Source organism: Balaenoptera ricei, chromosome 21 (genome assembly GCF_028023285.1).
Source record: "Balaenoptera ricei isolate mBalRic1 chromosome 21, mBalRic1.hap2, whole genome shotgun sequence".
NCBI lineage: Eukaryota > Metazoa > Chordata > Mammalia > Artiodactyla > Balaenopteridae > Balaenoptera > Balaenoptera ricei.
Window position 1 is genome coordinate 18,254,523 of NC_082659.1, and position 21,192 is coordinate 18,275,714.

The 21,192-nt window shown below is 38.2% G+C and overlaps 1 protein-coding gene across 2 annotated transcripts in view; it reads right to left on the reverse strand.

The window, feature by feature from the left end:
* Positions 1-4,545: 4,545 nt before the first annotated feature.
* Positions 4,546-21,192, reverse strand: part of MICU3 (mitochondrial calcium uptake family member 3) — a 117,147-nt gene continuing 100,500 nt past the window's right edge. The window contains exons 16-18 of one of the 2 annotated variants that reach the window (XR_009499861.1): positions 13,520-13,613; positions 6,864-6,931; positions 4,546-5,036 (exon numbers count right to left, since the gene is read on the reverse strand). The gene's annotated coding sequence lies outside the window, so the exon portion shown is untranslated. The remainder of the gene's footprint in view (positions 5,037-6,863; positions 6,932-13,519; positions 13,614-21,192) is intronic. The other variant, XR_009499862.1, reaches the window with a different exon arrangement.

The window sequence follows — 21,192 nt, forward strand, 5'->3', positions numbered from 1 at the left end:
TGTTTTCTTTCTCCTTTCCTCTGATTATGAGCGCACCTGACTCCGCATGGAAGCACCCCAGTAAATGGAGTGTCTCTGAATTATGTGCATAATCATTATATATAATGTGCACGATTTTAACATTAATGAATATATGTGTGTACACCACACAGCAACCGTATTGGATGAAATTACTTCGTATTCATCTGTAGAATGAACAAATAAAAAGAAGTACTGGGGCTTCCCCGGTGGCGCAGTGGTTGAGAATCTGCCTGCCAATGCAGGGCACACGGGTTCGAGCCCTGGTCTGGGAAGATCCCACATGCCACGGAGCCTCTAGGCCCGTGAGCCACAACTACTGAGCCTGTGCGTCTGGAGCCTGTGCTCCCAACAAGAGAGGCCGCGATAGTGAGAGGCCCGCGCACCGCCATGAAGAGTGGCCCCCGCTTGCCACAACTAAAGAAAGCCCTCGCACAGAAACGAAGACCCAACACAGCCAAAAATAAATTTTTAAAAAAAATACTGATTTGCATAAAGAAATTTAAGCTCATGTCTTTGCGATTATCTTTCTGAGATCATTTCTATCCCAGTGAATCACTGTATATTGGTATAACGCCTTATACCCTTTATGGATATCCTATAGGGTAGGTTAATATAAGAACATAACTTCCTTGGAATCCTCAGCTTTTCCCATGGATATCAAATTTATGCTCCCAGTCCGAAGACTCTAAAAACAAGAAACAAAACTTCGTACCAGGACTGAGATACCTCCACAAAATGAGAAAATGAGTGTTGAAGGTCACTGAAGAATTCTAAGGAATGAAAAGTAAGGAATCAATTTTCCCATACTGGAGACAGTGGAAGAAAGCGCAGAGTGTGCCTCTTTAGATATTAGATGCTATAGCGCCCTGTGCTGCTTCTCTGCAAACAGTCTTACAGGGTCTTGAGATCAGAAATGGAGAACATTCGACAGTTTTCACATCTTTTACCCTTTTGGAAGAATATGCAGGTGTAACATCTTTGAAGGAGGCTACTTTTTTTTTTTTTTTTTTAAGATGCTTTTTTAAAAACTTTTATTTTATTTTTGGCTGCATTGGGTCTTCGTTGCTGCACGCAGGCTTTTCTCTGGTTGCGGTGAGCGGGGGCTACTCTTTGCTGCGGTGCTCAGGCTTCTCATTGAGGTGGCTTCTCTTGTTGCGGAGCACGGGCTCTAGGCGCGTGGGCTTCAGTAGTTGCGGCATGGGGGCTCAGTAGTTGTGGCTTGCGGGCTCTAGAGTGCAGGCTCAGTAGCTCAGTAGTTGTGGCGCATGGGCTTAGTTGCTCCGCGGCATGTGGGATCTTCCCGGAACAGGGCTTGAACCCATGTCCCCTGCATTGGCAGGCGGATTCTCTACCACTGCGCCACCAGGGAAGCCCCGAGGCTACATTTTTATTACGTATCTAACATGTTATTGTTCATATTTATAATAAATATTTGTGGAATAATCGCAACCTATTTTGAGTCATTTTAAGAGTGCTACTATTACTGAGTTCTCCAAGGGTATCACTCTTACCTAAAAAAAAAAGTCTAGCTCAGGAATGATTGTCTCTAAAGCCACGTGATGATAGGATTTAGCTCTGCCTAGGCTCTAATTAGACAGGCATGAGCATGCATGCACAAATGTAAGCTCTTTGGAGAGTAGCCAGTCTCTAGATATTAGGCTCTGATGAGAGTGGAAAGGTAACTTTAATTTTTAGGACTAAAGAGCCTTTTGTTGTTGTTGTTGTTGGCTTTATTTAAAGCTGTGCATCAACAAGAAAACAATTTGAAGGTCATCAACCGTTAAGAAGAAACTTCACTGGAGACTTACTCTTAAGAGAGAAGTACAGAAGGTTCAACTCACCAATTTTAGATACCCAGTAAGTCATATTATGAACTCCATGTAATAATTTTGATAAAACTGCTACAGCTGTTTATGAAAAAAACGAGTCAGTCATTGCAAAGGAGGGAGAGGGTAACACAAAGGCAAAGAAGAAGGGGATGGCCAGGCAAGCATCAGGGCAGGGGAGCATCTGAGAAGAAGAGCGAGTCCCCCTGACCTGGCCCGCTCAGTCCCTGAGAACCGTAGCTCCGCCCTTACCAGACCTCTGCCTCCATGCTCCACCCACTCAGCAGTTTTATGGAAGTCATTCACTTTTCAAAACCCCTATCATCATACCCTAACCCCCACATAGGAAACGATCTTTCTCTTCTCCAGTCAAGATCTGCTTTGAAATAGTCCCCAGATTCTTCAGTCCCCAAACCTCAAATCTGTCTTGCCATCCCGGTTAATACTCCAAATCTTCCTCCTACTTCCAGATCCAGGTTAAAAATGTTTACTTATTGCCTTTCATAGTATGAATCAAGAATAGCCTGAACCAAGCCCAGGGAGCCCCTGGACCCAGCCTGTCTCTGGGGAGCCTGGACCTCCATTCATGCTGCCTATCGCAACTTCATCTCGTCTTTTCAGCCATACCACCTTAGAGCGGTCTGAAAAAAATACCGATAGATCCTCTTTCATTGTTTTCTTAAACTAAGCTTATCACTCTTTCGGGGGGGAAAAAAATCCCTTTAGAAGTCAGAAGTCCATGACATCAAGGACTCCAGTGTTAATTTGCATTTTCGTAATAGTGGCCAAGATATTCTCTGTGGGACCTTAATAGTATGCCCAATCCACGCATCGTTTCTGGACACAAGTAACATAAAAGCAGTCTTAGTGAACTTGGTTTAGGGAATGTGGTTCAAAGTGCTGCTAAGATACACTTTGGTTCTCAGAGATTTATAGTTTGCAGTCAACCTGGCGTGGAATGGAATGGAATATAATGGAAGAGAATTTCAAAGTCCTAAGGATTATCTGGTGGATTGGGTTAAAACGTTAGGAAAACAGTAAAGTGGGAAAAACTCTGGCAAACCTTGCCTTTCAAGCCCTGTGGGATCTCTGTGGTAGTGTTAATAGCATCTTGCCACTAGGCGGCAGGCGCACACCAAGCGGTGCAGCTCTCCTGACATCTTTCTGTAGAGATTTCGATAGAATCAGCCACTAGTTTAACCAAGCCCATTATAAATTATGAATTATAACTTCATGACCAATTATATATACTTATAACTAATAATAATTATATTTATACAATTTTATGCTATAATTTAGTGGCTAATGACGAATAAAAACCATATTCAGAAAATTGAAAAGAATGCAAATTGCTCTGTTTCTGCTTCCACTTCTTTACAGTTTGCACGAAGGTTAATCTCTTTAGAAATAAAATTGGAACTTTTCATTTAAATGAGTGCTTTTGCCTACACCGACCCCCCCGTCCCTTGCCCCTACGTGGGGAGAAAGCAGAATCTATGAACCTGAAAGGTGAGCAGATATTTCCTCTCCATGGACTGACAGGATCTTTAAGTGGTGACACAAACGGCAAAAGTTCAATTAAAGATGATGAGAAGTGGCCACTGTGGGGTGGAGAGTTCAATGGCCAGCAGAGAGTGACCAAGGGCAGCAGAATCCTGCAGTGTGGTGGCGAGCGTCCAGCAATGTCAAGGCCAGCAATGGCATCCTAGGAGACTGTTCTCAGTGGCAGGCCCTTGGCCAGGCATCAGCTTCCTCTGTGTCAGCTCAAGCTCGATTCTCCAGGCTTCCGGTTGATTCTGTGGGGTGTATACATACTGGCAAAGACATTTTTTGTGTAAGTCCACTGGCATTGACTTGTGTTTGCAACAAAGAACTTTGACTGGAACAGAATTTTAATTTCATTCAGCATCCCATTTCTTTAAAATTTTATTTATTTATTTATTATTTATTTATTTATGGCTGTGTTGGGTCTTCGTTTCTGTGTGAGGGCTTTCTCTAGTTGCGGCAAGTGGGGGCCACTCTTCATCGCGGTGCGCGGGCCTCTCACTATCGTGGCCTCTCTTGTTGTGGAGCACAGGCTCCAGACGCACAGGCTCAGCAATTGTGGCTCACGGGCCTAGTCGCTCCATGGCATGTGGGATCCTCCCAGACCAGGGCTCGAATCCGTGTCCCCTGCATTGGCAGGCAGATTCTCAACCACTGCGCCACCAGGGAAGCCCAGCATCCCATTTCTTAAAGGGTCATGGAGACCGAGGCATTATGAGAAATAGGGATACAGGAATTTGGGGACAGAGGAGCCAACTTGGTGCCTTCAAATTGCGCTCTGCAGACCTGCACTGTCCAGTAAGTACCACTAGCCACGTATGGCTTTTCAAATTTAAATTAAAATTAATTAAAGTAAAATAAAATAATTCCATTTCCTTAGTTGCAGCAGCCCATTTCAAGTGCTCAGAGCCACATGTGGCTAGTGGCTACCGTACTGGACAGTGAAAATCTAGAACATTTCCGTCATCACAGAAGGTTCCGTTGGACAGAGCTGACTAATCTTGTCTGAATATTCATGAGGCAAGCTCTATATTTATAATCGCAAGAAACAAAAAAATTGCCTCTCTAATTAGATCTCTACTGTTTTACAGAAACAAACAAACAAAAAAAAACATGAGAGGTAATAGGAAGTTAAAGACACTTTTAGGTTAATAGTATTAGGAGCTTTCTTCCTTTGAAGACAAGAATCTAAAGAGTCATACTAAAGGGACAAGAGGTCACACTATAGATTCTTCAACCTGAGGTTTATATACAAATAATTACTTGCAAAGAATATGCAGGGAGATACATATTACAATACTTCACTCAAATTCCTATCCATAAAGCTAAATCTTGGGTTTAGCTTTTCATCCAGTCGTGCTTGATACAGCCTTATTCTGGGATAACTCCAGCCTCTGAGCACAGGGTCGTCTGTCTTCATCCAGTGGCCGTCAGGACACTTTCTGTTCTGTTGGTTGAGCAGATAATCACTGGGGGACCGGAAGAATAATTGCTTATATTCAGCTCTGTTTCTGTCAAGCTGTAGGCCAGATTAGTCATGCTGGATTTTCTGTATGGCAGATGTGGGAGGAGGTGGAATTAATATGTCTTGCCCAGTGGTTTGTAGAAACTCACACTGGCTCTGGTTCAAGACACTCTTTTGTCCTGCAAAAAAAAAAAAAAAAAAGAAAGAAAGAAAGAAAGAGAAAAAATATATACAATGTTTAATATTAATAAGTATTTCCAAGTGTTGTCAAAGACTTTAAATGTAACTTAGAGATCAAGCTCACATTGCAATTTGTTACTGTAGAAGGGAAAAAAAAAAAATCTTACCAGGGTTTTCTCAGGCCTTTAAAAAGAGCAGGGAAAATGCAGAATAAATATTTAATGATGACATTTAATGAAAAAGTATGTTGGCTTCAGATTTGTAGTAGAAAAAAATTTTTTGATTATCAGGGATTCTTCCATCAGCTAGAATGTATTCAGTGTAAGCTATGTCTTATACCTCAGAGTCTTTGAGTCTACAATTATTTTCAAGTGATACTCGGACACTGTTGATTCTGAATTTCTTTGGACTGTTTCACTGGTTGCTAAAACCTTTCTCCATTTGCTTATATTTCAGTCTTTTTGATAATGGGTCATGCTATGAAATGCTAGATTGGCAGTGGAATATCAGTAACCTTTATATCTGGAATATGAGACAACATGGGTTTTTTGTTTTTCAAACACTCTATATAGTGGTTGAAGGTTCAAAATCCAAATGATTAGAGGTTTTGGATTTTATGCTTTAAACCAAATAATGGGTTTGGGTAATAAATTTTCATTCTTTTAAGCTTTCCCTTGAACTCCTTAAAATAGTAACGATAACAGTTTTAATTCCCAAGAAGTGGAAAAGATTTGACAGCTTGGAATAGTTACCTTGTGAATTGTTGGAAAGTATGTTAATTTAATAATAATGCAGAAATTATGCAGGTTTAAAATATTTTGAATGGATGTAAGAGGTAAATTGGACTTTATACACGATGTGATAATGAAACTTCTACAGTGGTAAAGATAGTTACCTATAGAAATTTATAACTACTCTTTAACTAGCAGGAATATGAATATACATACTTGAATGCAAATTCCAGTGACTTTAACGTTAAAAGCATCAGTGTTCCATTATTTGTTAAATAGAGAGCACTGCAATGACTTATACTGCCTCCAACACTGGAATAAAATATCTAGTTTGGCTAAAAGTTCTAATTAATTTTTTCTATAGAAAGGTCAGTTATAACTATAATCATTAGAAAACAGCTAAAGTTTCCAATATATTTATAAAATTTAAAAATCATAGATCTATTGAGTCTCCTTAAATATCACCAGTGGCTTTAAAAGATAAAGTCTTTAATAAATCCATTCATTCATCCATTGAATAAATTTTGTTGACTTCCTGTTAACATTTATGATAGGTGATGGTTGCATGGTGAGCAAAAACCAAACCAAATTAAACCCAACCCAATAAGGGGCTTGCCTTGGTGAAATTCATGGTCCAGCTAAAGGAAATGTCCACTTCTACATCTCTTCCTTGAATGGGAATAAATTTATCAGGAGGGTCACTGGTGTATCATTGAAAATGTCCTTCTGGTTTGTGTACATCTGTCTATACTAATATAAAACCTGGTATAAGATATGTATGAACAGATGCAAGAATCAGTTTGAATTGCCATGATCTAAAATGCAGGCAGTGTGTTTGTGTCTAAAAGTGTAAATGTCCATAACTAGTGTGATATCTGGACATCTTTATGTAAACAGTTTGATGCCAACATGTATATTCCTCAAACATTGTCGATATACATTTTTAGTATAAAGGTATAAATTGTATGTAAGAGCTTTGGAATCTTCTCATCAGAGCACCACCCAGCTATTTTTAAATAATCCCCATGTGCTAGATATTTCCATTTGCTCTTCCAGATCCATTTTCTACCCTTCTTTGTGTTATGGGAGGCTCACCTTTTATTGGAAGACTCTTTCCACTCTGGATTCTGGTTGGTTCAATCAGTGGGAGGTGAACAAGTGATCTAGAGAGTCAGAGAATAACATAGGGTTGTTTGTTTCACCTCCCTGAGGCTGATCACTGAAGATCACAGCTTCTGTGAGCTACAGACACTCTTTCCCTTTGCCTCTTCAAGCCAAAGCAGGGTGACTAACTAGGGTGACACCCTAACTCCCTAGGGTGTTCAACCATACTCTGTCTCCTTTAATTAAATTCTTCTCAATTAATTACCACTTTCGAGTGTGTCACCTCTTCCCTACCTCTTCCGTCAGTAATATAACCCCTCACAAGTCTATCTATAAATCTGAGCACAGTCTATTTTTTGCTACACAGGAAAAAAAATACATAAATGCCTACTGAATCCTTATTTATAAAGTCAGTATTATCTTTAATTCTCTTTTAAAATAAAAAAATCATAATAGAATTATACATTACAGGACAATTCATAAAAAAATTTTGGAAACAGCTACATAACAGAAAATTTGAAAACAGAGAAAAATAAACCTCCCATGATTTCACCATTGTTGTTATTTTGGTATGTTTCTATCTGGTCTCTTTTTTGTGCATATTTTTTCAATGTACAATTTTCTGTTCTCTCATAAAGATTTCATCACAGACGTTTTTCATGTTACTATACAGGTTTCAGAATAACTTTAAATAGTTGTACAATATTCTATTCTGTAGAAGTACTGTAACTCATCAAACCATTCCTCTATTGCTGGATATTTAGTTGTGTTTTTTAATTTTTCATTGGTATAACATAATGTAAATAGCTTGGTTCACATAGCATTCCCTTATATTTTATTGTTTTCTTTGGATACAGTCTCAGAGATAAAATTAAAGAGTTAAAGTTTGAAAAAGTTATGCAGTTGTAGTGATTTTTTAAAAATGTCTACAAATTCTTTGATAACTCCTCATTTCAAGAAGTGGAGGTTAATTCTCCTCCCCTTGAGTGTGGACTGGACTTAGTGACTTATGTCTAATGAATAGAATAAAGCAGGATTGATGGTGGATAACTTCAAAAACTAGGTAAAGGGACTTCCCTGGTGGCGCAGTGGTTAAGAATTTGCCTGCCAAGGCAGGGGATATGGGTTCGAGCCCTGGTCCAGGAAGATCCCACATGCCGCAGAGCAACTAAGCCCGCGTGCCACAACTACTGAAGCCCATGCACCCAGAGCCCGTGCTCTGCAACGAGAAGCCACTGCAATGAGAAGCCCACGCACCACAACAAAGAGTAGCCCCTGCTCGCCGCAACTAGAGAAAGCCCACGCGCAGCAACGAAGACCCAACACAGCCAAAAATAAATAAATTTATTTAAAAAAAAAAACAACTAGGTAAAAAAGACACTGTGACTTTCTCCTCTCTCTTTCAGATCACTCGCTCTGCTATGTCACAAGCAGCCCTATGGAAGGGCCCTGTACCAAGGGACACAAGCCTCCAGTCAACAGCCATGAGAGTGAGTCTTCTTGGAAGTGGATAGTCTAGCTCTGGGCAAGTCTTCTGTGTCTCAGCAGATATCCAACGTAAAGAAGGTCTGATCTCAAAGAGATCTGTTACTGTGGCATTTGTCTAATGGAGAGAACCCCAATAAGATACATAGGAGAGCCACAAAGTTTTAAAGAGAATTATCTTCATAGAAATAGAGCCAGCTCGGACTACCAGGGACAGAGGCAGTACATAATAAAAAGAGGCCTTTGGGATTCCAGACTTCTACAAGTGGGAAATGACTAAGGAAATCACACAGCTGCAAACACGTGCTACCTTTTATGGAAAAGGAAGGATGACTAAGGTGGCAGAACCAAGAGCCCAGAGAATAGATCTAAGAGCCATGGAGAATTATTCCCAGGCAGGAGTAATACTAAATCTTTATCAAGATCTTCCAGCATTTTAACATACTTCCAGAAATGCTATCAACCATTGACTCCTTCATTCCTCCAGTTTCCTGCCTTTTAAAGAAGAATGCCTATAACGGCTTTGCTATCTCTGTTCCACCATTGTACAATATATTGTATATTGGTTTTGTGTGTGTGTGTGTGTGTGTGTGTGTGTGTGTGTGTGTGTGTATGGCAGGGGGAGCAGGTAACTGGTCTTGTTCGTTCACACATTTTCAGGTTGAAAGGAACTGTACTCAGGGACCTGTACTTTAGGACTATACCCAAGGAGCTTCATCCATATCAGGAACTGATTTAGATTCTGGAGTTGGAGCTAATGCATTAGACCTTGTGGACCTTGGGAGTGGTGAGTATATTTTGCAGGTGGGAAGAATGTAAATAATTTGTGGCCAGAGGATGGACTGTGGTGGTTTTAAATGTCTCCTCAAATTCTTTGATATTCCTCCCTTCAAGAGGCAGAGTCCAATTCCTCTTCTTGTGAGTGTGGTTGGATTTAATGACTAATTTTTAATAAATAGAATATAGCAGAACCGAGAGAGGGAAACTTTAGAAACTAGGTCATAAAATGGTGCACTGTGCCTCTCTCCTCTATCTTGGATCATTTGTTCCGGGGGAAGTGAGCTGTCGTGTCATGAGCACCCCTGTGGGTTGGCCCAGGTGGCAAGGAACAGAGTCCGCCAGCCAAGAGCCACGTGAGTCAGCTTGCTTGGAAGTCCATCCCTCAGTTCCGGCCATGTCTTCAGATGACTACAGTCCTAGCTGTCAGCTTGATTGGTCATCATGAGGGACCCTGAGCCAGAATCACCCAGCTAAGGTGCTCCTGAATTCCTGACTCTCAGAAATTGTGTGAGTTAATAAATGTTTTCTTAGACCACTTCATTTTGGGGTAAATTTGTTATGCAGCCACAACTAATATAGTAGCAAAGAAAATGTTGCTTTGTAGCATTTGTCTAAATAAGTTCAAATATGAGGGATTTAGTGAGCATACCAATTCCTGATAATCATGGCAAATTATTGCCACTTAAGCTGCATGGAACGAGTTGGTGAGAGACATGGGGAGAACAAAGAGGAAGAGAAAGGAGAGGGGAAAGAAGAGAGGAAAGAAGAAAGAAGGAATAAAAGAGAAAAAGTTAGTAAGAGAGGGACATGCGGAAGGTGACTGTTGTCCTAGTTTACCAGGATAGTCCAATTCGTGGTGCTATCCTGGTGTAATTATGCAGGAGCCCTCTTTCACTTTCAAAAGTGTCCTGGTTTGGATGATAAATTATATGACCCTAGATAGAGGCCAGTACCTCAGCCTCCCCTCCGCCCAGTTTTCTGTCTAATATTCCATCTATCCCCCACGCCTAGTTGACCACAACCTCTCTCCAGTCTGCTCAGAAGCCTTAATTTCTCAGCAAACCATAGCCTGTCACTAGTACCTCTTCTAGGAATTAGAAGTCACCTCTGTCCACTTCCCAGTGTTCTTGTATCATGGTAATGAATTCATCACAGTAGTTAAGAGATTGACTCAGGAATTAGGCAAACGTGGGTCTGACTCCTGGTTTGATACTTAATGGCTATTTGATTTTAAGGGAATTACTTAACTTCTTTAAGCCTCAGATATAAACTGGGAAATATATTAGTATCTACTACCTCATAGGATTGTTGAGGATATTAATGAGATTATGTATAAGAAATGCTTAGCCTTGTGTCCAGCATATAAAGAGAAACTATATGTATAGAGCATATGTATATGTGTATACTGTACTAAGCATTTTATATGCATAATATATATGAGGAATATATGTTAGCTACTGTCAGCATTTACTATCACAGAAGGCAAATTCATTTCATTGAGGCTGAAGCACTGTAGTTGTTGGGATGTGTGTTTTACTAGGAAACTCTCAAGTATGTGAGCGATTGTATTTATTAATTTTAATATTGGAAGGCAGAGACACAGTTTAGGAAATATGTTAAGGAGTAAAGTAAAAGTCAGGCAAAGACTATATTTGCTTTTCAGGCTTGATAGGCCTTACTTTGTTTATTCATTTATTCATAGATTGACCCACTTATTCTTTCAACAGACTTGTATTGGTTATTCACCAGATCCCAGGTACTATGCTAAGCACAGGATTGAGCAAGGCTTTTCAACAAGAATAAAGCTTTATTCCCACTTCTTAAAGGAAAATATTACATTAAAAAAATTAAAAAGATGTTTGTGTGGGAATATGAGTGACAAGGGATCTGCAGCCAAATTTAAATACATACATACATATGCATGTATACATACACACACATACATGTATACATACGTGTACATGTACACATACATATACACACACGTACATGTATACACACATGTACATGTATACACACATATACATACATGTACATGTATACGCACATACATATATATATCTCTCTATATGTTTTTCGGGTTGACCGGATTTTATTCTAAATTAGCTTTGAGCAATGGAAGTTATTTTCTGCTATAAAAAGCAATGTATTTTAGTTTTGACTTGTTTTTTTGAAAACTAAGAGTCGGAAAATCCAAATTATGCGAATATATAATCTGGAATGCTGAAGTATCAGCAGAAGGAGCAGACAGAGAGAGAATGTTTTGTTTTAGCTGTAGGCATTCCTCTTTTCTGTTTTTGGAAACAAGAAAAACTAGTAGACAGAAATAGTCCTAGGTACACGGACTATATATTTCACACGCACAGCATAAAATACTCATTAAAGTTAAGTAGGTGCCCAGAAACCAAGAGAATTTAGTAGATGAAGATGGTGACAGCTAAAGTAAGAACCGTGTACAGGATAGGGTTAAAGTGCTTAGCCATATCTACCAGAAGAGATTTTAAAAAGATATTTTCTTTTCACTATTTTTAGTCCACTTTAATAATAAGTACCACTTTATATTTTTCAGTAGCCCATGAATTTTTACCTTTGTGTTAATCTTCAAGGTCAAGTTTATGAACATGATTACAAATAAGCAATTCTAAATGAATAGGCCTATTATTTTAGGAATAATAACTAACATTGATTGTGTGTTTGCTAAAGTCAGTACTCTACAAGCAGTTTCCCCTTTAATTCTCCCAGCCACCCTAAGACTCAGCTGCTCTGTTACCTCATTTTACACACGAAAAAGCTGAGGTGTGGAAAGTGTAGTAAGAACCTTGCTTAACTACAAAGGTAGGGAGTGACAAAGCCAGGATCTGAACTCGGGAAGGCTGACTCAAGAGCCCTTGCTTCAGCATGCTGTTCTGAATGGGTGGGCTAAATGCATTTCGCCAGTTTATGCATATTTTCTAATATATCCTTTTTGATATAGTTATGTCATCTTGAATTCTGCTTTTAGTCTTTGCTCATCTTCTCAATTCTATGCAAAGATCATTTAACTTTATAATTATGCAAGTCCACATCTGTCTGAATGATACACTGACTCATTCATTTAGTTGAAAGGGTGAAACCAAATCGATTTTTAAAAATACCATAGGAACCTCATTGAAAAATTTCATGAATCACCTTAATGAGAAAATGGTACTAGGATATCAAGTACAGAGAACCTCAGACAATTGCTTTTTGAAAAGTGCTAATCAACCACATATTCATCTTGAATGAAAATGCCTCTCTAGCAAGACACTGTGTGACAACAGTAATTACCGAAGTACCAGTTGTGAGAACCATTGCTATGTCTTTTAAAGAACTGTTCCTTACCCTTTTCTTCTGTGTTTGAAGATGATGATTTGCCTACTTATTATTAAGGTGACCAGTATTCTTTCCAGCATTGGGTACATTAAAGCAGCAGAAGGTGACTTTGTTATTTGCTAGTTCTTACTTTTTTTTCCCCCAGATGTCGTTCATTTCCTTCCTTTAATTTGTCCCAAGGTTAGGTTATCTATTACAGTCATTTGCCCATAGCCCACAGCGCAAACCCACAGTTAGGGTATGTTCTGTGTGTCCTTTAAACCCCTGTTTTTATCAAAATACCTTCTGCCTCATGTGAAATTTAAACATGTTATACTATCTTGCTATGATTTATTCTTTATAAATTTACAGTCTGCTGGAGTTATAGCTTAACTTTGTACATTTTTTAAAAAAGTGAACCTACTTGGAATTTTGTTAAGTAGAGTCCCTAAGTCATATTGTTGATACTCAGGTGGTCAGTTCAGACAGTTCATCGTAAACTGCTCTCTAGACATCAAGTTCTCCTAGGCCTTAATGCTACGCTGTTGCCATATACCTCGGGTATCATAAGCAGCACACTTACCATCTTAGCATTCTTTTCTCTTCTGTTTCTTTCTAACACAAAAACCATTTTCTCCATTATAGTTTTGAGAAAATCAATATCCACTTTCAAGTAGCATAAAATGTTACCCTTTTCTTCCTGTGTTTCTTACCATCCCATGTCTCACCAAACCCACAGACACCCCTGCACACTGGCCCAAATATCCACATTCCAGGGAGGGACCAGCTGCATAATTTTTGGAGCCTCGTGCAAAATGAAAACGCAGGGCTCTTTGTCCAGCAAAGCAGGAAAAAGTGCTAAGGTATTAAAATAGAAAACTTTTTCCTTCTTTCATAGTCTCTCTCTCTCAACATGTCATGATGTTTTAAATTTGCTATTTAATGTCATTTTAAGTAACTAAAACTTAAAAATTTTGTTATTAGCATGACTTTCACCATTCATCTTTATATTGTACAATGTCTGTTTAAAGTGCAAATATCAGAGCATTTACCTTCTATGTGAAATCACCAAAATTACATAATTCATATTTAATGGCACAGCTTCTGAGAATGCTTCTGAGGCATCTTGAGTCAGACTCAGGAAGGCTGGAAGAAGGAAGAGAAGGTTCATCCAGCATGAAGCAAGCCAAGGGCATGCTCCTTCTGGTACGGGGATGCTTCCAGGTGAGTGTGGACCCTCACAGGTGTCCTGGGTCCCCATCCCATGACTCAGGATGCACATACACTTGCTCACACCAGCTGCTGGACTGATGCACTGTGCTTCAGCTGGGGGAGCACCCTGGGGAAGTTCAGGCAGACATTTCTTCTTCCTATAGGCGTGATACCCCAACCCACAGTGAATAAGCAACCCCCCAGGGGATCGAAACCTCGGAGTTAGAAAGCTCTAAGTACCCGGATTAGGAATGGGAGAAAGGCTCATCTCCACCAGCCTGTGGCCTTTGGCTGGCTGCCAGCGGATGCACCATGGCTAGCACCGCCAGTCCCGAGCAGGAGGGTCTCCACCACACTCTGCCCCAAGACTCTGACAGTGTGGGTGCCCCTCCCCATTCCTACACCTAGACCCCTGCCAAGGGGCTGGAGTATGGAGGCAGTTACTGGGCAGGGGTGGGGACGGTGAAGCTGGGCAAAGCAGAGCGTAGCCAAGAACCCATCCTTGGGAGTGGGAAGGAGGACTGGGTGTGAGCAGAGGCTCCAGGCCCCTGCACAAGCTCCATCGTCCCACTGACTTCATTTACAAAACAAAAATTCAAAGATAACATTATTAAGAATTTCAAGATGGTAACTGCAAATTATACAAATTTACTTTATGTGAATTATCTCATCTCGTCTCATCCCCGTAACATGGGGCAGATACAATTTTTAGCCCCAATTTAGAGATAAGGAACCTGATACAGGGAAGGCAACTTGTCTAAGACCACGAAATGAAAAGAATGGCCTACTATGATCAGAGTTTATTACAATAATGTGGGATAATTTAATACTAGGAAGCCTGTAAAGCAGATCTATTGCATGTGAAGATCAAATTGGAAAAATGTATAATCACGTCAGTCAAAGCTGAAAAGGCATTTGAGATGATTCAACAGTCACTCCTTTTTCCAGACTCTTTCAAATTCAGGAAATAAAGGATAGTTTCTTAACAAGATAAAGTATTTGTCTCAAGTCAACAGGAAAATATTATGCTTAATTTGAAACATTAGATATAATCCTATTGAAACAGGAAATCAAAAGATTCCTGCTATCGCTATTAGTATTTTACATTGTTCTGAAAGCTATAATCAACACAAAAATACAGGAAATAGAAATAAGAGCAATAATATAGGAATGGCAAAGACAGTTACCGTCATCTGCATACAGTATGACTGGCCAACAGAAAACTTAAGAGACTCAACAGAAAAAAATGTCAGAACTACTAGGAGTTCAGCTTAGTGGCTGAATAAATCAAACTGCTTTTCTATATACCAACAGTAATCAGATAGAGAATCTAATGGGAAAAAATCCTACTCTTAATAGCAATAGTAAGTATGTAGGATCTAGAAAAGACCTTATGAGAAGTATGACCTAGATAGCGAAAGCCATAAATCTCGAGAATAACTGGAATAACTGTTCCTAGATGGGATGAAAATATTATAAAGATGTTGTAATGGTAAATTTTTTTTTTTTTTTTTTTTGGTGTCATCTTGCCTGGGTCATGGAGTACCCAGATATTTGGTCAAACATTATTCTGGGTGTTTCTGTGAGGGTGTTTTTGGATGAGATTAACATTGAAATCAATAGACTGAATAAAACAGATTAGCTCTCTAAGGTGGTGGGCCTCATCCAATCAATTGAAGACCTGAATAAAACAAAAGGGCTGACTCTCCCCCAAGTAAGAAAGAATTCCTGCTGCCTGACTGCCTTTGAACCGAAACATTGGCTCTTGAGCCCGCCAGCCTTCAGACTAGAACTAAACCAACGGCTCTCTTGGTTCTCAGGACTTTAGATGCAGGTTGGAACTATACCATTGGCTCTCTTGGATTTCCAGCTTGCTGACTCACCCTGCACATCTCGGGACTTGTCAGGCTCCATAATCTTGTGAGCCAATTCCTTATAATAATAAATCTGTTTCTCTGTATATCTACATCCTATTGGTTCTGTTTCTGTGGAGAACCCTAATTCAGGTGTCAGTTCTTTCCAAATTTATCATTTCAAAGTGATCCCAATAAAAACACTATTTGGAGGAGATACGATTCTAAACATATCTATATATGTTTATATATGTTCTAAAGTTAATCTGAAAGGATAAACAAGTAAGAATAGTTAAGGAATTTTTTGAAGAGAAGAGAAATCTGTGTGTGGCTGTTGAGAGGGGGAGATAGACTAGTTTTATGAACTATGAAAACATTGTAAAGGTAAATAATTAAAACAATGTGGTTACAAGGATACCCAGACTCTTAACACAGATTCAGGTATGTAAAAATACTTAAAAATAATTTGCATTATATTAGATGGCAAAAAGGAAGAATTATTCTGTAAATAGTGTTGGATAAATTGGCAGGGAAATCTAGAGTTAGGGCCTCATTTTTTTAAAACCATGTAATAAAATTAATCCCAAGTGGATTTTTTTTTTTTTTTTTTTTTAGTTAAATACAAAGAAAATATAAACCATAAAAATATATGACAGAATACTTATCACATTGGGAGCTTAAAATTTCTAAGTTTAAAAGCAATGGAGGAAATGGCAAATAAGATCATATTCAAATACATAAAAATTTATGTATGTATATATTATATACTAGTCAATTCTCCATTATTCTAATAATTCTTTATATTACACGTCCCTGTTTAAATCATGTGTCACTTTGTCTTCTGACCGGATCCCAACTAATACAACTGGTGATTCTCGTTGCCTTGACATGTGTTTTGTCTGATATTAATATAACCACTGCAGTTCCTTATTGTTAGTGTTTGCATTGTATTCTTTTATCTATCACTTCACATGTAGCCTATCCGTGTCTTTATATCTAAAGTACATCTTTTCTAGGTAGCAGATGATCTTCATAAAATAATTGATCTGACAATATCTGACTATTAATTGGAATATTTAATGAACTTACATTTAATGTAATTATTAATTGGTTGAATTTATACTATCATTTTGCTATTTTTAAATTTATCATCCTAGTTTTCTTTGTTTCCCCCTTTCCTGCCTTACTTTGGGTTAGTCAATATCTTTTTATTATTGCATTTTAATTCATCTATGTTTCCATGGGTTAAAATACACATTGATTGAATGAATATTATATCATTGCACTATACTGTAAGACTCTTAGAACAGGATACTTCCATTTACCCCTTTCTGTCCTTTATGATATTATTGAACATTTTAATGATAAACTCCACACTGCATTGCTATTTTTGCTTTAACCAGTGGATTACCTTTTTATATGTTTAAGATAAAAAATTTTATATTTGCTAGAAATTTACCATTTATGGCAAACTTCATTATTTTGAATAGATCAAAATTTCTGGCTGGTTTCATTTCCCAACAGCCTGAAGAATTTCTTTTAGCTTTTCTTGTAGTACAGGTCTACTGGTTTCAGGCTGTCTGATATTTATCTAAAGTTGTCTTTATTTCACTGTTATTTTTAAAGGGCTATTTTGCTGAATATCATATCCTAGGTTGCATTTCCTTTTTTCTTTCCATACTTTAAAGATGTTACACCACTATCTTTTGCTCTCCATTGTTACTGATGGGAAGCCAGCAGTTATTCTTATCACTAACCCTGTGTATAATGTATCTTTTGTCTCTGGATACTTTCAAGATTAAAAAAAATTTTTTTGGCTTTTCAGCAATTTGGCTAGGATATGACCAGGCGTAGGTTTCTTTATTAGGGTTTGCTGAACTTCTTGAAACTATAGTTTATGTATTTCTTCAAATTTGGAAAAATTTTGGCCATTATCTCTTTGAATATTTTTCTGCTCCCCACCCCACCCTTCTCCTTCTCCTTTAGGATCTGTAATTACACTTATGGTTGACTGCTTTGTGTGGTCACTGATGCACTGTTTTTTGTTTTGTCTCCCCCCCCCCCCACCAGTAACTTTTCCTCTTTGTGCATCAGTTTGGATAGTCTGTATTTCTCTGCCTTCAAGTTTACTGATCCTTTCTTACTCTGTCTCCAATCTTCTATTAAGTCCATACAATGATTTTTATTTTAAATATTATATTTTCCAATCCTGGAATTTCCATTTGGTTATTTTTTATAGTTTTAATTTTTCTGTATATAATTCCCATTTCTTCTCTCATTATGTCCATCTTTTCCTTTAAACTTCTCAACATATTTATAAGAGCTTTTAAAGTTTGTATCTACGAAGTCAAACATTTGTTTCCGTGGGTTGCTTTTTCCCCTGGTTAAGGGTCACATTTTCTTGCTTAGCATATATAAAACTTGTCTGCTTTACAGTGGATGTTGTGGATATTACATTACCAGAAATAGGATTTTTGTTGTTTTCCTTTAAAGAGTACTGAATTTTGTTTTGGCAGGTAGTCACTCTACTGGTAGATCCGCTTGTTCCAATTGAGGATTAATTTTAGGTTTTATTAGGGTCCAGAGTCACCCTTACTCTAGAGTAGTCTTACTCCTAAGGCATGTCTTTAATTTAATTCTTGGGTTGTTCAGTGAGGCCTTTATACTCTGGCTGATTTGAACTCCAATGTCTCCCAGCCCCGTGTGACCTTAAGTAGCTGTTTTCTCATCTCATTTCTTCCATCTTCTGTTTTCTGTTTGGGCTTCACTTCCCTCTGCTGAAAGTGCTTCCAGGCAGCAAGCCAGAGTGAATGTAGAGGTCACCACATGAGTGTCCTTTCTCTCAAGGACAAAAGCCTTGAAGTGTCTGTTGTGCAATGTTGTAGTTTATGATGGAACAATACCAGTTAGTCACGACTGGACTCAAAACTCTTGATTGAGGTTTTGATTTCAGCAATTAAATTTTCTTAGAAATTCTACCTCATATCTGTGTAATTCCTATAGTTTTAAAAAAAACTCATTCTTGTAATTTCATAGTTTGTTTCATACGTAGCTCTTATGCATTCTGTCTTCGGTTCCAACAACTGCATTCTTTGGGGTCTAAATTTATTAGTTGATTCTCACTAATAGTGGCAGGCCTTATCTGGATTTGGTAGTCTTTGCTTAAGAGGTCAAGCTTGATTGTAATCAAGCGTCTCTCTTTGTGTACATACGTGTCTCAGGACGCTTCAGGGCCTCCTTCAGGATTTTAGCTTAGAGGAAGGGGTCTCAGATTCAGGCTCTCCACCTTGTTGCTGTTTCAAGGCTGAATATACTCAGATACGGTCAGTATAGAATTCTGACCTCAGGGAAATCCTATCCCTGCACAAAGGCTGCCGGCTCCCTATCATTCTAGTTTCAAGCGCCTGTGAACTTTGTTGCTCTGGCCTGAGGTCCTCACCTATGTTCCTGATTATTTCCAGCAAGTCCAATTCAGGCTCCAAGCTACGTTAGTCTACCTGGTTATTTGGGGCTCGGCTCTTGGATTTTAAAAATTTCATTTTTACTCTTTTTTTGAAGGGAGAAATCCCTGGAAACCTGAAATGCTTCAGTGCATGTTGTGTTTGTGCAGGGGCCGGGGGTGTCTAGCTATTGTGGAGGAGAAGTTAACCTCTAAGTTTCTAAAACCTCAAGTATCAGGGAGCAAAAACACATGTATTAACATTATAATCAGAAAAATAACAAAAAGGGACAACAGGTATCTGTATCTGAATTACTAATGTACATATTCATGTGGTAATTAATCACTATGAGAAATTGAGTTATTAGTATAATCTATTCATCATTTTTGTTTTGCTTATTTCTCAAGTTCAAATACTAGCTAAAGGATACTTTCCATAGACTGAATCTTCGTAAATTTTAGAAAAATATATTTAAGTTGACAAATGAAGGCTGACATTTGGCCATGCTTTAATAGGCTGAACACCAAGCAAATCCTATTCCTTTATTTGTTCATTTTGCAGTAAGTCTTGACATCACCTTCTCCTCTTTCTTAAATTTGCTTACTTAGCAGGGCACAATGCAGTTTTGATGTGCAATCTGATTTCAAAAGAATCTTTGATACAGCTAATCTTCTGTACACTCACTGTAATTAAATATTACAGCACAAATGGTACATAAGATACTCACCTTCTTGAGAACCTCTTAGCACCAAAGAGCAATGAAATAAAAAAAGTATAGATTTTCAGAGTGGTTTTTGTAGATTTTTCAGCTTGAACTTTTAAATCTTATAGCACCTAGAGCTTACAAGGAATAAAGCATTATATACCACAGATTACAAATATCTTTATTAGTTGTCTTTCCTTCTGTCCTAAACTCTCATTTTATCACAGTTTAAAATCTGCTAGAAGACAAATCTGCTTACCTTCAAGCTGCTTGCTTCATCCTTGAAAATATGCAGTAGAAAATGCCATACTTAATTAGGCTAATAATCAAGTTCAGTTCTTGGTCTCTGTGGTAAATGTCACCAAAATATGTTTTGTAGGAGAGTATGTCTGCTATCTTTAACTTTAAAATCCAATAACTGATATTCACTGACGTTCCTTTATCAATTAATCTCTTCCTCATCCCTACCATCCAAGCTTAAACATGTGGTAGTTCCATAAGTTCACAATCACCATTATACATTTATTTTTCTTAAAACTATCTCTATCTGCCTCAAGAAGAAGTAACCTAACTCTGGATTTGGTGAATAAATCCATCCAGCACATGACCTTCATGATTTAGTCCCACTTTTCCCAGACTGAGGTCCTAAGTTTTAAAAATATGCTTTTCTTGAAAAAGTAAACAAAGACATGGTAAAAACACTCAAGCAGCTCAATAACAGCTCATTGAATATATGAGCTTATGGCCCCCTTTATTAAATATACCTATGGCTCCATCTTCAAAGGGCCTCTGAACAAAACAGCAGCTAGGCTGTGGACTACCAGGCAGGAGAAATCCGACCAAAGAGAAAAAGACCTAACAATACTGATAGTCAAAGCCCCTCATATGAAATGGCCCAGCCAGAACAGCCATGAGTGGAACCCACTGGCCAAAAGCTCACTCCATGCACACAGAGCTTCTAGTTTGTTTTAAAATATGAACATATAACAAAAGATTACCAGATATTTGAGAAAAACCTCTAATATGAGATACCTAAAACACAAACAGAAAAATGGAATGAGGCAATGAAGGGAGAAGAAAACTTCAAAGAAACTGAAATTAAATAATCAGAGAGAGAATTAAAAGCTGCTGAATACACAAAACAAGAACAGGAGACAATAAAAAGGTAAGTTCAGAGAAAAAAAATTTTCTTCCTATATATACATACCTATGATACAGATTAATTTACAAATTAGGTACAGTAACTAATAATAAAATAGAACACTTGTAACAACATACTGTTATAATGGTTATGTGAATGTGGTCTCTCTCTCAAAATATCTTCTTGTATAAATTAAATGCCTTTTCCATCTTAACGAAGCATTTACTACACCCTGTGGCTGTAACTTTTGCAATTTGAGGTGTGACAGTATAACTAGCATGAATTTCTTTTTCTTTCTTCACAATTTCAGAAATAGAAGATTCATTCTTACCGTAGGTATTAGCAACCTCAGCATACTGTTTTCTTTTCCTTATTA